This window comes from Ambystoma mexicanum, chromosome 6q (assembly GCF_040938575.1).
Source record: "Ambystoma mexicanum isolate Mex_15411 chromosome 6q, UKY_AmexF1_1, whole genome shotgun sequence".
Classification (NCBI taxonomy): Eukaryota; Metazoa; Chordata; class Amphibia; order Caudata; family Ambystomatidae; genus Ambystoma; species Ambystoma mexicanum.
Window position 1 is genome coordinate 296,773,881 of NC_090937.1, and position 14,025 is coordinate 296,787,905.

The window sequence follows — 14,025 nt, forward strand, 5'->3', positions numbered from 1 at the left end:
TTCTCGGACAAACCGGACTGATTTATGTCGGTTGTCAATGTTATCTTCACACCTGTTCCTGACAAGTGTGCCTTTGCAGTTTCACCATGTTAACTGTTATCAAAGGATGTCATTCTTGGCAAATACAGAGTGGTATTTGTGTTTGTCCTGTTTATATTCAATTACTTTGTGCAAGCCGAGCTTTTTCTTTCTGTGCTTGGGTGTCGAGGTTTCGCACATTTGTGATTTGTTTAAAATAAAAGTATGGTAATGGGTGCAGTATAAATACTGAATAACAGAACATACTGTTGAAATGTTGCAAGACGTAACCAAAAAGTAAGGAACCAGATAATGAAGCTGGAGAGGATGGAACAGGGAGCTGTATGTACTGTAAACGCAATAGGGGACTCCCTGCAGTGAAGGGGAGGGACTAGGGAGCAGTTGGTTTCTGTTGCAAAAGGAAAGAGGTGCACTGAAGAGCGGCAGGTGCTTGCAGGATTGTAGAAGTGTATGGGGCTCCTGGAATGTTCAGCCAAAGACTTTGGCATGCACCCCTATTTGATGTGTGCAGCCACTGAAGGATTTCAATTGGGTATGCAAATAACAAGGGGGGTCCCTCTACCAGACATTAGTCCTGGTTATGAGAGACTTACCCAGAGTCTTTAGCTCGCTATCTTTCACAGAGAAGAAATATGCCAAACAGATCAGTCTGTGTCCTGCCCTGGGGCAGTCCAGCACCGAAATGCTAGGCAATTCTCCTCTAAACAAGAGTACCAACAGCAACCCCAGACACGTGTTTTGGTCTGGTTGGACCTCATCAGTAGGGTGGAGCTGTGCCTCTCTAAGAATATTGAGCAACCTGCCCAGGGTGGCAGCCAGACCGTGGCCTGTGGGGTGGCAAGGGCAGAGGGCGAAGGAGTGTGGGACAGGGGAAGTATGGGAAAAGTCAGGAAGACAATACCAAACAGATGTAACTCACAACATATAACGAAATTAAAACATAATGGCGGGTGATATTGGTCATTGGGATGAGTGTATATTCTTTTTTTGCCAGAAGAAAATGTAATCAAAAGAAGGGACGGGAGCTTCCTCTATTGCCCAGCAGAACCTTCATGGAGACAATTACTAGTGTGGAGGGTAATTCATGTTGTTGATGCATGATTGTACTAGGAACTGTGGAGGGTACTAAGCACATCATCATATTGGATTCACTCTTTCTGATAGTAAGAGGGGGTTCCAGGGAAGCCAATTCCACTGTTGGAGATGTCAGAGCTAGGAAGTGGCTACGCGTAGAATGAGGGCTTTGGGACACAAAGGATGAGTTTGACAGAGGAGCTCACCTACCCTGAGCTATACCTGGTGGGATTCGGGTGGACAAGAGAAAACGAGTGCCAGCCTTGTATGTAGTGAATTGGTAAATAAGCCACCAAAAAGCAGAAGGAAAGAATTACATTAGAGGTGGCAAAATAATGCCTGACAGGCTCACTGGGTCAAGGGAGTTATTCACACTAAGGACAACACCCTAGGAGTGCAACTGTCCATTATAAGGCTTGTTTGCAGAGGCTGCCTGACACCTTAGACACACGCGTTGAAGCCTTACTGCAATGTTTGGGTGAGTTCAAGTGATGCAAAGGGAAAAGAGAAAAGCGGATGCTTTTTTACTCACGCCCTAGGCCCCACACAGCCAGGTTCTATAACCAGGAATTCTGGGAGGAACTCCAGGCACTCTTAAATGAGGATGGGTTTTGATCAGTGGCTCCTCTGGAAGCAGTACCCTGGACAAGGCTGGTTACACATTCTTGAGGCCTTCTAAGGGATTTATGGGGATGGTAACTGTGGTGTGAGAGGTTGGATTCCTCTTGGGTTGAGGCTAGGCTCTTTTGGAAGTTAATCTGCATAATCCAGCCATACCTACACGTCAAAATCCCTGAACTGAGTGCCGCTAGCATGTATTAACACATTATTGTTCAGTGCTCCGTGTCCCCTTCCAGCTCCTTCACAGCAATCGTCAGCCTTGTACAAAATGACATGACATTGCAAATACAACATAACACAGTATGACATATTATACCATGAAATAACATGCCATGCTTATTTTATTTATTTAAGGAAGATTAGAGGGAAATAAATGCATTTTTGGCACACAAATGCTTACAAAACGTTTTAATATTGATGTACACAGAAGAGGATCAGTGGCCTTAACAATGGGTGAGATGACGTCGATATAGGACCTGGTGATGCAGGGGAAGTGGACATGAACCAGGGACAGGACAATAGAGCATGATGTAGGAATGGAATAGTGGAGGAAGTGCTAAGTTGTAGGATGAAGGCATGAGGGATAAGTGCCTTGAGGTTGTCATAGAGAGGTAGGAGGAGAAGAGAACAGGGAGATGTGGTTCTTCAGAAAGGAAAACTAGAACATTGGATTGAAATAGGGGTAGAGTGGGAGTTGTGCAGACGAGAGGAAGAGAATTTGAGAGTAGAGGAGTGAGGAGAGGAAGAGAGCGGAAATGAGAGGCAGCGCAAGGGGCATGAAAGGTGTCAAGGAGGTGAGCCCAGGATGTTCGTAGGGAACGAGGAGCAGAGTAGGGAGTGAGATGGTGGATAGGTGGGGTGAGCCAAGTCCATGTATAGTTTTGAAGATGATGAGAATGAGTTTATAATTTGTCCTTCGTCTCATAGATAACCAGCATAATTGATGGTGGGCTGGGGATGTGGAGGCAAAGCTTGGAAGGTTGAAGAGCAAAGTTGAGGACTTTGTCAAGAGGTGAAAAGGGATAATTGGGAAAGCCCTAGAGAAGACTGGCACAGTAGTCAGAACGAGAAAGTACTAAAGAGGAGATTGGGTGCTAAGCAGTGTTGAAGGGAAGAAGATGTCTCATTTTTCTGACGTTGAGGAGATTATGTCTGGCTACTGTGGCAGATTTGGAGATGATCGAGAAGTTGTGAGATGGGTCAAACACGACACCAAGGTTGCAAGGAGAAGCAGAGTAGGGAAGGTAGTCAGGAGAGAAGAATAGAAGAGGGGAAGAGGAAGAGATAGCCCGTTTGGATGGGAAGTAGAGAACTTCAGTCTTAATTGAGCATGAGAGAATAAGATGCCATCCAGTATTTTATGGTGGAGAGACAGTGAAATCTTTGGCCATAGCTTGTCAGATAAGAGTGAAAGGAGAAGAAGAGTTGATATGAGAAGCCATAGGAGGAGATCAAGATGGAAGAGCAGGTGTGTAGAGAGTAAAGAGAAGTGGACCCATGACTGATCCTTGGTAAACACTAACAGTAAGGGGCCGCGAGGGGAGGTAACACTATTTCAGGGCACCTGGCAGAGCCTGTGGGCAAGATATGAATCAACCTCAGTAAGGGCCTTGTCCCTGATGCGTAGGAGAGATAATGTAGAGAGAAGGTCAGAATGGTTGATGGTATTGAAGGCAGTAGAGAGGTCGAGAAGAATCAGAATAGATGAACAGTTAGCATGACAAGCAGAAGAGATTTAGTTGCTGACATTGGGTACTGGCTCAGTAGAGTGCAGGGGTCAGAAGTCAGATTGAAGAGGAGGTTGGGTGTGTCACGGAACTCAGTGAGTCGGTTGAAAATGAAACACTCTGGGATTTTGGAATAGTGAGGTAGAAGATAAACAGACAAACGCTAGCAGGAAAGTTAGGATCTAGGCCAGGCTTCTTAAGGATAGGGATTCCAGTAGCCTACTTGTAGGATGATGGAAATGTGGCACAGTCAAGAGAGGAGTTGAACAGGGAAGTAAGATATGGTGAAACACTGGTAGCTAGAAGTTCCTCTATATGTGGGGATAGAGGGTCGACGGAGGCACATGAAGGGTTAGCTCTGAGGAGAAGGTCAAGCATTTCATCAAGGTCAATGGGGCAAAGGAAGACGTTGTCGCAGGAGAGGAGGGTAGAGCTGGTGAAGAAAGGTGAGCAGGTGGGGGATACAAGGTAATTTTCTAGGGTATTTTGAATGTTGGAAATGTTGGAACCAAAGTAGGGAGCTAGATCGTTAGCAGAAAGAGTAGTGGGATGGAGGAGGGTTTAGAAGATTTTTGGAGGCACGTATGTTAAAAGGATTGTGATGAAATGAGAGATAGAAGTCAATTTTGGCAGAGTTGAGAGCAGAGGAGTAGTTTTGAAGAGCAGTCAGGTAGAGATGGAGATCCGAGGAGCGTCTATATCTTTGGCAAGTGCAAACATTTTTCCTCATTGCTGTTTTCATGGTGCAGATGGCAGGTGTAATCCAAGGCTGAGTTTATTAGTAAATGCTCTAAGAGGGAAGCGAGAAGAGAAAGGAAAGTTCAGAACAGCATTAATGTTAGTGAAGGCTTTATCAGTGGATGGAATGGTGAATTTTGCTTTGGAGCGGTGAGAGTGGTGTAGGTCAGAGAGGTAGATAGGGAATTTGGAGAAGGGAAACTTGCACTTGGTAATGGAAGTGGTTGATGCAGATAATGGGGTGGAAGTAGGAATGGAGAATGAGGCAAAGACAATGGGATGAACAGAGCGGTGGAGATATTGGAGGCAGAGTGTTGAGAGGAGATGAGAATAAGGTGAAGGGAGTTACCATTTGAATGGATGGGCAGAGAGTGGACAGAAGAGAGAAAGTTGCTAAGAAGAAGAGAGCCGAAGTCAGTGGATAGAGGAGTGGAGAGAGACAGAAGGTTTAAGTCACCAGTGACAATGAGGTAATGATGGCGAGGAAAGGAGTCAATTAGTTGGGAGAGGTGGTCAATAAACTGACTAGCATGACCAGGTGGCTGATAGAGAGATATACTATGAATGCCATAGGGAGCTGTGATTGTGGAAAAGGTGTATTTGAAAGAGTGAGAACTAGCAGGAGATAGGGGGAAGGAGTGGTAGGAAGTTTGGAAGATGTGAATAGCCTTACACCACCACCCCTACCAGCTGTGGATGGGGAGAATGGGTAAAGTGTAAGCAGAGTCAGGAAGGGCAGCAAGTGTTGCAGAGTCTGATGGATAAATAAGGGTTTCTGTAAGGGTAATTAGATCAAGAGAAGAGGATTGGAAAATAAGGAAGTCAGAGGTGAAGGAAGTCTTTCTACATACAGATTGTGCATTCCAAAGCAAAGATAAAGAGGATGAGATGTAGAAGCATACTGATGTTGATTCTGCGAAGTAGAGAGGCACTGGGGGTAGATGCAAGAAGAGGAAGTGTGTCAGGGCTGGAGGTTTTGTGAACAGAGAGAGTAGGTGAGCGAGAAGAGTGGTGGCATTGAGGAAAAGACATGATATGGCTTGGAAGAGAGTTGAAATGGTTTTGAGCATAGGAGAACGTATTTGGTACTCACAAGCAAGTAGCAGGACACAGCAAAGGAATAGTTCAAAGGCAAAGAGACTGGATGAAAGGCTGCTGGTTGGTCCTTAGCTTTTTGCCCTTTGCTTGGTAGCCCTGGTCCGAGTTGCTCCAAAGCAAGGAGTCAATGTAACGCTCACCTGATTCCCGCAGAGGCGCCGGTCTTGACTGGGTGAATGCCGTATCTTCAAAGGTGATGTGTAACACACGGTTGGCTCTTTGGGCTGGACCTCTGTGCACTGTATGTCTGACTCGAAGAGTAAGATGTCTGCAGATAGAAAATATGGGATTAATGAACTGGGGTTATTGGGTGCCTCTCTCCTCTTCCCTTTCTCTTCTCCTGTAGACCCCCAAAGGTTAACACCCTCACCTTAGGTAAGTGAACGCCGAGCTCTCCATCTGCCTCGGGGCAGGGTGCAGTAACCAGTTTCTTCACTGGATAAGGGTGCAGGCCTCTTGACCTCAGAGGACTGCTGTCCGTCGTTAACTGCACGAATGGTAAGTTCTGGGCACTTCAAATGTCTTAAAAGTCTTTTGTAATGATATCTCTTGTTTTGCAGGGTTCCGGCGATGGCGGATGGTGGGCTGATGAGAGTTGAGGATCGAACCCGCGTGAGGAATAGAAGCGCCTGGAAGCACGTAAGTAAGCGCGTGTAGCCTGCTTCACGATGCACACTAACTGTCCCTTTTATCTTGCAGGTACAAGTTCGGAGCTTTAGAGAAGCTGAAGGGTGCTGGAATACCCACTGGATTCGGCGTGGGAAGGAGTAATGGCACGTGAGTAATAAAGTTGCCCAATGTCTTTAAACGCACCTTCTTTTGTCTTTCAAATGCGGGATGCAGCGCCGAAGGCCTCCGGAGCGTGCGAAGAGCTGGTAAGCTTTTGTCTTTCAGATGCCGGAATGCAGTGCGAAGACCTCCGGAGCATGCGAAGAGTAGGTAAGCCTTTGTCTTTCAGATGCCGGAATGCAGCGCGAGGCGTTGGTGACAGCCGATGGACCAGGTAAGAGATGCGCTGCCACTGAAGACCGTAGTGCTAACCTGTTCATTCTTTGTCTTTACAGGTGCTGCTGAAGACTGGATTCCAGGATGGTAAGCCTTTGTTCCCTTAGGCCCAGGATCAGAAGCAGAAGACACGATGAGCGTTCTGCTGCAGAGAATGCAGAATAACGCAAAGCAAGATTCATCCATTGGGTGTGGTTTAAATAGCCTCCTGTAGTGCTTAGGTGTCTCCTTCCACAGCCACGCCTAGGTAAGAAAAGAGTTCCTGCTTTCCAGACGAGTTCCAGTGTTCTGAACCTAGGGAGTGGCTCCTGCCCCACCCAACAGGAAAAGTAGTCCCAAACAGAAGAGGATCAGGGGTTCAACTGGCAGGTAAGTAAGCAGCATGGTCTGCTGCAGGTAAGTCCACCCAAGCATTATGAGCCCGGCGCTTCCAGCGCTGGGACTGGGCATCTTTATGAGCCTGGTGCCACTGGCGCCAGGACAGGGTCCAAAAGGTCCCAATTGGGACTGGCTGGCACTCGGAACCGGGGTTATGGGTCTGCTTCCAAGGGAGTCGGGCAAGTCCTGATCTTTTGGAAGCAGAGATCATGACAGTCAAGCAGTGGAAGTGGTGAGAAACATGCAGTGGCTGGAAGGGGATGCGGGCCACCAGCCTGTAGCTACAGAGCAAGGCAGGCCAGGACATGGAGTCCAGGCCCGGCCGCCCTATTCGTCACTTGATGGTGGTGCAGGTCTGGATGGAGGATGCCACTCTCAGATTTGCAGCAGGAGCCGTTGTGGGAGCCAGCGTGCCACTATAGGCAGGTGGAAGGAGTATCTCTGGTGCTGTTGTTATTATGAGTTCCATGATGCTCTCAGCTCCTTTTGGAATGAGAAACCCCTTTTAACGATGTGGGTGTTATGGTTAGAGGTCATGTGAGCTCCTTGTGGAGGTAGAAAGGCCTTTCAAAGATGGCAGATTTAGGGTCAGAAGTAATGTCAGCAGTCAATTGATCAATCTTCAATGCTTATTATAGATCCCCTGACATCTGCAGGCAGGCTCGGGCAGATGGACTGAGTGCCTCTGGTGCTGTTGTGATGAGCTCTGTGTTTCTCTAGGCCCAGTTGAAGCCCCTTTTGCAGGTAGAAAGACCTTTCAAAGATGGCAGTTTCGGGGTCAGAGGTCACATTAGTAGTTCGTGGATCGATCCTGGATGCTGCTTGTAGGTCCCCTGACCTCTGAAGACAGCCTCGGGTAGATGAAATAGTGCCCCTTGTGCTGTTGATACGAGCTGTGGTTTTGGAGTGGTGGTTTTGGAGTCAGATGTCATGTGTGCAGTCCATAGATTGATCATGGATGCTTTCTGTAGGTCCCCTGGCCTCAGTAGGCAGCGTTAGGCAGAAGGAATGAGCTGATCGGGCATGGTTTAATTGTAATTGTGAGTGCTGCTTGCCACGCAAGAATGGCAAGAGGTTCTCACAATGAAAAGTAATCACTGACAAGCAGGCAAGCATGCCAGGATGCATTCACTCACTTAGCACAGTGGATTCAAACATGCAGGGCAAAAAGAAGTGTACACAACTGTACACCGCCTTTTGGCCTGCACTTTTGCACTCTGTTGTGAAAATGATGATCATTTGGTGGCGGAGCTGCCTCTGTGTATATCAACACATAATGGCTTCATCCTATCAAAGTATGATTTTATAGAACATGAGCCCCATTGATTTACTGTGCCTTGATAATGCTGGTTTAAAACCCAATGCACTGGCTGAAGCTCACACTATTTTGCATTTTGCTACTGTAATCTTCCAAACAGGATAGGGAAAATAATGCTCCAGCAGTACACCTTTTGGTCAAAACGTTGCTATAATAATTTGGATACTGTCAGTTCAGTTTATTGTGTAATTTGGCTAATCATATTAAGCCGATCCTCAAACACACTGTAGACAAGAATGTCATCCAGGCAAAGAAATCCCTCAACAAAGATTTGAAATTGCTCAAATACCTACATGTCTATCCGAAAGGGCTGAAGAGAAGGAAAAAGAGACAACAATACAAGAACTTGCTTAAGACATATAAAGCTGAGCTGATCCAAAACAACGCTGAACTGATGCTACACTCGATCAATAATAAGGATACAAGAACAACCTGGCAGGTATTTAATGGTGCCGGGGCCCTCCAGAACTCGCACTTAGCGAATACAATTTCAGGAGAAATCTGGGCCGAATATTATTGGAAACTCTTCGATTCTAAGAGTGAAATAACTCCTTTCCTAACTATTCCTTCCATGATGGGATGGCAACTGCAGATCGACATTGATGATGTATTACTTATCAAGAAAGCAAACAACTCGAGAGCACCGGAGGCTGACAGCACAACCAATTAAATGATCAAGGCAGCACCAGAGGCATGGGCACCTTTGAATCTCAACTTATTTACTCACATCTTGGTGACCGAATCAATCCCTAACTCCTGGAAGTACACTATTATCATACCGATTTATAAGAAAGGACCCAGAGAGAATCCAGAAAACTACCGCCCCATTGCACTGTTGGACGCCATTTTTGCTTCATTTCTGTTGCAAAAACTCCTATCTTGGATCTCTTCAAACGACAGAGAAGACCCACGTCAGTCTGGTTTCACTAAAGGAGTGGGCACTGAGTTAAACATATTTTAATAAATATACTCAAATTAAAGGCACACCATAGCAACAGACAATTCTATTAGGCCTTCATCAACATAAAAAAGGCATGTACGATAACACCTACAGAAGAATATGCCTCAATGCCCAAGGTCTCCTGTCCACAAACATCAACACCAATAATGGAATAAAGTAAGGCTGTCCACTTGCAGCAACTTTATTCAATCTCTTCCTGTCCGATATGAAGAATCAAATGAACAAGACTCGTTCTTTCCTGCCAAAAATTGGTGCTCACCACGTATTGTGTATGCTTTATGCAGATGATCTCATCTTCATCGACAATACACCCATCGGTCTGCAACGAGCCCTGAATCATCTACAGGAATATCTGTTAGAAAACGGTCTGGAAATGAACCCAACAAAAACTAACAACCTCACCAACCAACCTCTCACTATCATCAGCAGGGTTTGTTATCTAGCAGTCCTGGTTAACAATACCTGAGTAGATCAGGGCCAGCAGACAAGATTAAAAGCAAAACTGAGGTCTCTACTCATGCAAGGGCGAATCATACATAAAAGATTCAGTAAATTCTCTTTACTTCCCATTTTCACATTTTACACAGCAAAGGTTTCCCCAGCTGTTCTACATGGGTCAGAAGGTTGTATATCTACTCCCTGGGAACTTTGGTCAACTCTTGAAAGCACATTTTGGAGGAAACTCCTCAGACTTCCAAATATAATACCAACTGTGGTCATTCGAAACAAACTAGTACTAATCTCACTTTCCGCGAGGTCATAATGGAAATCCTTGTGTCCCTTCTGTAAGTGCATTCGCTCGCCCTTTGCCAAGCCCCATCATATACTAAATGTAGCCCTGACAAACAGCACTGAGGCTCTTCTGAATGATTGGCTTGAAAGCTGCCACGCTCTACTATCACAACTGGATTCCGACTCTGACGAACCACTTCGTAACCCAGCAAAAGTCAAGCAGAAAATGTGAACAAATGATTGGATTAAAGCCCAAGAAGAGAAGGACGCGTTTAAGCTCCCATCCGCGGTAAAAGGCGCTAGCAAACCCAGAAATCAGTTGCCCAAATTACTAATTACATTTCAGAATACTTGGTGCAGGAATTACTTCTTGCGTTTCAAACTGAACCTGCTACCAACTAATCAATTGCTCAACATCTACAAACAGTCAACCACTCATGGATGTCCCTTTTGTAATAAAGAAGAAGAATCTGAAACGCTGAAACATGTAACCTTATTGTGCACAGCGCTGACCAATACACAAACATTTTAATTTGGAAAATTGATTATTATGTCTTACAAGTCTGATGCAGAAGTATTTTGGTCCTTCCATCTACAGGGGAATAATTTTCTGATCATCTTTTGTCTAATTCAATTTCTTGATAAGGCTTTCAGTGAATTGGAAAAGACAAATATATAAAACTGAATACGGATGCAAATCCATGTCACGTTCTTTTGATCAATGCCCACGTTGGATGAATTGTAACAAATGTTTGTAATAAACCATAAGTTTCAATAAAAAATAATAATAATATTTTGTATAGTGTCAGTTCAGTATATTATGTAATATGTGCATTTTCAGGGCATCTCAAAGAACAACTTATTTAAGCTGTTGATACCAAAACCTTAACAAATATGTATGTGAAATAAAACTGGAGCGATATGTGGACAAGTACTGTAATCACAGATTGGGGCTAAATCCTGGTTTCACTACTTAACACAAGTGTGTGATACAGGGCAAATCATGTAATCGTTTAATCTCACGGTGATCCATCTGCCTTAATTTGGAGTTTGCAGCTTTTGCTATTTAAAGCAATGCTGCTGCTTGGTTTACTAAATTATAGAGTTGCTCCACTTATTGTAATAGCGATCATTCGTATATTGCCCACCACAAAGTTATCTGTCTCTTGGCTTACTCATGGAAACTTATTTTAATGACACTCTCTAGTATCAGAGAATGTGGACGCTCCTTGTAATGTCATTTTCTGTGGTGTCACTTCTGATGATTTCAACAGGAAGGTAAGTTGGGGGGTCTGCGTGTCATTTGCCACACACGGCTTTGGAAATCCCAAACAGGACCTGGAAACAAATCGACCAGGTAAAGAAATATTTTTTGTGCTACATGTAAAATTCCATTTGCCACCAATGTTATGCAAAAAAAGTATGCAAAGAGAAAAGGGGGGCGCGAATGCCGCCACAAAGATCCACGGCCACCACAGACTGGGCCAGGTGCACATGCACGTCTAAAATGTCGTGTGGAAACATTTTACAAGGTTGCCCACCCTAGATAGGTATCACTACCGCACGCATGCAGAGTAAAATACTCTACTCACATTCGTGCTCTTTTGTGGTATCGCTTTACACGCTTCCCTTTTTTGTTCATTTAATCGCTTGCTCTGAATTGGGCCCCAAGCCACTATCTGTTAAAGGCAGCTTCAAATTTACATAACAATCCCCAAGACTGTTCTTTATTCCCCCTTTTCACTGTTAATCTGTCCTGCATCTGCAGCTCCCCTGTGCTCTCAATGGAGGGGAGCAAGGGACGAACTGCGTGATGCTTGTTAAAGCAAGAGGGCGCGAAGATGAAAAGAATAAGGGGCAGAGGTGGACCAAAACAAGAATGAGGGCAGGTTATAGTTACACGCTTGGTGGCAGCCCTACTCGCGTTTCAGGTTTCTTTTCAGGCCCTAGCTGATTTGGAAACTAGGGCGTCAACCACTCCTCTGTTCTGGCTTCTGTATTGCAGTGGATCAGGTTTTCATACAATGCAAAGCAGCTTTAAACAAGAGCGCCCTTTGAGCTCGCTCTGGAGGTATGGATTGCAATGTATGGGAACCGAGACTTTTTTCTATCTGACTTAAAATCCCTTTCCTGTGTACCTTTGTGGAGACTTTACAACATAAACAAAGAAATGCGTGCAGGGCCTTGGAGTGAACTTGGCAGGTGATTTTCAATCCTGTGCTGCCCACTGTTAGTTGACTAGAGTAGGTTCCAAACCTGTGATCACAAAGGGAGAACAATCTGCACAGTATGCAGCAACTTCTACAAAGTGAATTCATTCAGCAAAGTTCGTTTCCTGCAATGTTATGTTATGTTATATTAAGAGTGTTTTACGCTGTGCACATCACCAACGTAATGGTCTTAAAAATCCCATCAGTGTCAGAATGATGATAAATGGAGACCCTACCAGGGATATATTATACTCAAATAAATTAGGCAACTTGGTACAGCATATATTACAGGGCCTGCGGTAGCGGCCCTGTAGTTATGGTTAAGTTGCTCATCTCATAGGAAGAGCAGTTTTTGGGCAGCTTATAACTTTGCTCCCCCGGGACAATCCTCACCAAACTTTGGAAAAAGTATATGGCCCGGTCTGAATTTTTTTGCTAAGTTTGGTGAGGTTTCATCAAGGGTGGTCAAAGTTATAGGAGGGGTCCCAAACTTTTTTCCATGGACTGAATGGACCAAAACTTTGCTCACGCCTACAGCCCAAACCGCTGGACGGATTTTCACCAAATTTGCAGCAGGAGTGGCGGCTTGGTCCCAAAAGCGTGCTTTTGTAAATTTGGTGGAAATCCGTCCAGTAGTTTTTTTTTTTTAAAACAGGCAAAATGTAGGTCAAACAAATGTGTGATATCTGGGTTCGGTCTGCGGACCCATTTCCCTGTTTGGTCCGCGGACAGGCCTCTGATTGGCTTAGAGCACGGATGCACAACATACGGCCCACGGGCCAGTTGCGGCCCGTCATGCTGTTTTGTCCGGGCCACGAGATACAAAGACTTTCCTAATGGAGGGCGGCCCGCAAGCAGCATCGGCTGCCCTCCATTAGGAAAGTCTTTGAAACTCTTCCGGGCCGGACAAAACAATGGCCCTCATTGGCTCAGCACACACGCACCACGTAGCTCCTACGAGCCACGTAGTGCGTGTGTGTGCTGCACCAATGGAGTGCCAGCACTACGGCTGGCATGGTCAATAAGGCTTGATGCCGGAAGGCATTTCAGCCTTGCCACGCCAGCCGTAGTACCACTCCAGATTCCTCGCCAGCGTTTCATATAGCCTGCCTTCCAGCACGTCCGGTAAGTGGTCTGTTTGTTTGTGTGTTTGTGCGGTGTATGTTGAGATGTGGGAGTAGGGGGTGTCTGGTCTGAATGTATGTTTGTTTTTGTCTGTTTGTGCGGTGTATGTAGAGATGCGGGGGTGGGGGGCGTTGGGTCTGCATGTCTGTTTGTTTTTGTATGTTTGTGCGGTGTATGTTGAGATGCGGGGGTGGGGGGTGTCGGGTCTGCATGAATGTTTGTTTTTAAGTGTGAGTGTGGTGTATGTTCAGATGCGGGGATGGGGGGTGTCAGGTCTGCATGAATGTTTGTTTTTGTATGTTTGTGCGGTGTATGTTGAGATGCGGGAGTGGGGTGTGTCGGGTCTGCTTGGATGTTTGTTTTTAAGTGTGGTGTATGTTGAGATGCAGGGGTGGGGGGTGTAGGGTCTGCCTGAATGTTTGTTTTTAAGTGTGAGTGTGGTGTATGTTGAGATGCGGGGGTGGGGGGTCGGGTCTGCTTGAATGCTTGTTTTTAAGTGTGAGTGTGGTGTATGTTGAGATGCGGGGGTGGGGGGTGTCGGGTCTGCTTGAATGTTTGTTTTTAAGTGTGAGTGTGGTGTATGTTGAGGTGCAGGGGTGGGGGGGTGTCGGGTCTGCCTGAATGTTTGTTTTTAAGTGTGGTGTATGTTGAGATGCGGGGGCGGGGGGTTGTCGGATCTGCTTGAATGTTTGTTTTTAAGTGTGGTGTATGTTGAGATGGGGGGGGGTCGGGTCTGCCTGAATGTTTGTTTTGGAGTGTAAATGCGGTGCATGTTGAGATGCAGGAGTGGGGGTGTTTGGGTATGTATATGTGCATGTTTGAGAGTTTGTGTGCTCAGTTGGGAGTTTGGGGGCGGGGGTTCAGGTATGTATGGGTGCATGCTTGAGGGTTGGTATGCTGAGTTGGGGGTGGGGGGTTTGGGTCTGTATGGGTGCATGCCTGAGAGTTTGTGTGCTGAGCTGGGGGGTGGGGCTTTGGGTCTGTATGGGTGCATGCTTC